The following is a 3965-nucleotide window of genomic DNA, read 5'->3' as shown; positions in this document are numbered from 1 at the left end:
TCTTTGTACCATAATGGTTGTTTGGCTTACTGGTAAAATCTCTTCTTTTGCAGCTCCTGCATATCTACCTCTTTTAAATGACCAAAGGTGATAACTAGGTATGACCAGATGAAGCTTCAAAGGACCTGGGAAAGTAATAATACGCTCTTCACGGAACTGGTGAAATAGTGATATGAATAATGGAAACAAATAATCTGTATTTTGCACAAGTTTAGTTTCTACTAAAGGCAAATTAAGCAAGACAATCCCAGAATTCAATAGAAAAAAAAAAAAAAAAAAAAAAAAAGTGGGGTGGAGTGAATTGGGGGTAGGGTTACCCACCGTCAGCTGAATTAAGAAACTCTCAATTTTGAAGAAAAAAAAAATCTATAATGACACCATCAGAGGCTCACAACTAGTCAACTAGGTGTCTTATCCCTGTTTAGATAAAATATAATCAATGTAAAAATAGAAGTATAGAACCCTGTTTACATAAAATCTAATAAATGTAAAAATAAAATCATCTGCATACCAAAACAATCTAGAAAATCTTCCTAAAAAAATATAATCACAGACCAAAGTCACCAAACATGAAATTTAAAGGTCTGCAGTGTCTACTTGGATTTGAGTTCAAGAGTACAAAGTTCATAATATTATATTACAGACCAATGTAAATAGTTTGTGCAAAATAAAAATAAAAAACAAACATAAAATATAAATTGTTTCTAAAAAATTAAAATAAAAAACTAGAACTTCAATGCTTCATACATCAGCTGACAAGTGACAGCTACAATTTCATGGCTTCTTGTATTAGAAACTCCCACTTTTCAGCTTCTTACATTGCAAAATACAAAGCACAATTTCTCTGCTTATTTCACCTGTAAGTCTGCAACAAACCAAAATAATGATAATTGATAGCATGTAATTTATATGACAAAACACTAAAACATAATCTCAATATGAAAGTATGAAACCAACCCTTTGTCTTTCTTTGTTTGTCTTATTCACCAATTGTGGACTCCAATGCAACCTTTGACAACTCTAAAAAATTGTATAGAAGCACTTGTAAGTTGTAATAATTAATCATTCAATGAACAACTGAAAATTTTTGACAATATATAAATATAATATTACCTTTTTCTAGATTTTCAAGGTCATCTATGTCTTCTTCAACCTTAATTGGAGTATGTGAACCCCGAATCCAATCTTGTGTACAGATAAGAGCTTGAACAATTTTAGGAGTCAAAGAACTCCTAAAGGCATCGAGAACACGCCCCCATGTGCTAAAAGCAGACTCTGAAGCAACTGTAGAGATGGGTACTGCTAAAACATCACGAACCATATGTGAAAGGACGGGAAACCTTTGACTATTTAACCTCCACCATTCCAAAATATCAAAACCCTCCACGTCCTTTTCACAATCCTCCCCCAAATACCTATCCAACTCTGATTTATTATCTCCACCTCCAATTTGAGTCTTGTACTTTGATACAAAACTTTGAACTTTCGTTCTGCTGCTTCACCTTGACCAGTGGAGCAAGTCAAGCTTGAAGTTTCACTTCTGTTTGATTCTTCATTTTTAGATTGTGACAACTTTTTATACTCAGCAAACAATTCCATTGTTGTATCCTGTACCTTTTTCCCCACCAATAAACCTTTGTCGCCTTCATACATAGTAGAAAGAGCATATTGCACATATCCCAACTTACGTCTAGGGTCAGGAACAGATGCAACAAAAATCAACATATTCATTTTGTCAATGTTTCCCCAGTACTTGTTGTATTTATCCTTCATTTTCATGTTCATTAAACTCAACTCCAGGTCATCACTATTTTCCCACTCTTTTAGAAGACAATCAATCCCACTAATTTCATCAAAAAAGGTATTACTTGTAACATACAAAGAACCTGAAACTCGTATAGTAAGTTCATAGAAGTGTTCCAAAAACATCACAAATTTTCTAACTTGTTCCCAATCAAAACTACTTGGTATGCCATCCCTAGTCTCAAGCTCAATTCTAAATGAAGGATCTTCATCCCTAAACCTTTCAAAAGCCATTTCATATCTTTGAGCTGTGTCTAGCATCAAATAAGTAGAATTCCATCGAGTGCTAACATCTAGGCATAACATCTTTTTGCATTCTACTTTTTCTACTTCTGCGCAACGCTTGAAATTTTTCAACCTAGCAGGTGAATGCCTAACATATCTGACTGCGTCTCTAACATGAGCAACTGAATCCCCCATTTCTTTCAAACCATCTTGCACAACTAGGTTAATTATATGTGCAATGCACCTCATGTGCAAGAATTTGCCTCCACAAATGTCTTTTTTCCAATTTGAAACTTTTCTTTTTATGTAGGCAATTGCAACGTCATTTGAACTTACATTATCTACAGTCATTGTAAACACATTATCAACTCCCCAGTCAAGCAAACACCTCTCAATGGCCATACCTATCTCTTCACCTTTATGACTATAAATTGGACAAAAGTTAAGGATCTTTTTGTTCAATTTCCAATCATTATCTATAAAGTGTGCAGTCAAACACATATAATTGACCTTTTGCAAAGAAGTCCATGTATCAGTTGTGAAACTAACCCTTTGAGAGGAGGTTTTCAAAAACTTTTTCAACTTTAACCTCTCTTCCATGTAAAGGTCATAACAATCCCTAGAAATTGTCCATCTTGATGGAATTCGAAAACGAGGGCATGCAACTTTCATAAGATGTTTGAATCTCATATTGTCTACAAATTTAAAAGGCAATTCATCAACAGTAAGCATGTAAGATAATGCCTTTCGAATTGCCTCTTGGTCAAATTTCCAATTTGTAAGAGTTGCCTTTGAGCCCTCTGCATTTTTTAAGGCTGGTTGATAATTTAATTGTGTCTGTTTTGTTTCTTCAACATGTGGATTTTGTGCACATCTAACCATATGATATCTAAGTGTGCCCGTACCATTCTTTTTAGGATCAGCACAGTAATCAATATGACAATAATGACACTTACCCTTAATTTCACCAGACTCCGTCACAAATTTAGTGAAGTGATCCCACACTTCAGATCTTAGTCTCATTCTCTTCCTAACTTTTTCATTTGATTGAGTAGGAGGATTAGTAGCACTCTCACTTGTCATACTGGGATTTGAATGCTGATGTTCGGAATTAGCTTGCGTCATTATTGCATCTTCCAAGTTTGGCACCTCCACCTCTATAGGCAAGTCATTGCTCATTTTCCCTTTAATATCTGAAAAAAAAAAAAAGAAAAAAAGAAGGGCAAAGTCCATCATAGAAGAGTACTAATCCAAATTTTTAAAAAAAATGCTCTAATCACAACATAAAGCTTTCTTACCTTAAAAACTTTTACATAAAACAATATGCTTACCTATTGCATTCATATTCATAACTTAGCAAGTGGCAATTATATGCAGAAAGCTCAAAAAATGTGGTTTTGGGTTTCAATTATTAAAAATGCATGCAATGAGCACACATTGATCATTCCACTGAAATTTAATCGATGCATTTGTTGTGAATAACATTTTAATGAATAAATTTGCATCACTTATTTCTGGCTAAAAGATAATAAAATTACAATACAACATTTTTCCACAAAATAAAATGGAAGCAGACACTTGATAATGTTTCAATGGAATATGTTCTCATTGAACTTTCAAGATTTAAAATTTTCAAGCACTAAATAATGCATTCCAATAAAACCAACCAAGAACTAGGATAAATTTTCTCCAGATTTCACCTAATTTTCACGGCTCTAAGGTGGTGTTTGGGAGCATCCATTAAATATTTTGAAGCTGAATTCGTTAATAAACACAAAACCAAATTTTTTGAATAATCTGAAGGTCCTAACTATTTACACTGAAACTGAAATACTCATCCTAAATGCAAAATCAACTTCAAAGACAAATCATATTTTCCATTCTAAACCTTCTAATAATTTCTACCGGAAATTAAAAATGAAGCAGCAAAAATGTTG

The 3965-nt window shown here is 33.4% G+C and overlaps 1 long non-coding RNA gene across 2 annotated transcripts; it reads right to left on the bottom strand.

Moving 5' to 3' along the window:
* Positions 1–731: 731 nt before the first annotated feature.
* Positions 732–3005, bottom strand: LOC131144089 (uncharacterized). 2 transcript variants are annotated; one of them, XR_009133692.1, is made up of 3 exons: positions 2985–3005; positions 958–1020; positions 732–865 (listed from the first exon to the last, which is right to left on the bottom strand). It is a non-coding gene; the product is annotated as an uncharacterized LOC131144089 (long non-coding RNA). The 2 variants fall into 2 exon arrangements; XR_009133691.1 differs by lacking the exon at positions 2985–3005 and adding an exon at positions 1114–1246.
* Between the last annotated feature and the right edge of the window lie 960 nt (positions 3006–3965).

This window comes from Malania oleifera, chromosome 12 (assembly GCF_029873635.1).
Source record: "Malania oleifera isolate guangnan ecotype guangnan chromosome 12, ASM2987363v1, whole genome shotgun sequence".
NCBI lineage: Eukaryota > Viridiplantae > Streptophyta > Magnoliopsida > Santalales > Ximeniaceae > Malania > Malania oleifera.
This window is presented reverse-complemented; position numbering and strand designations above follow the sequence as displayed.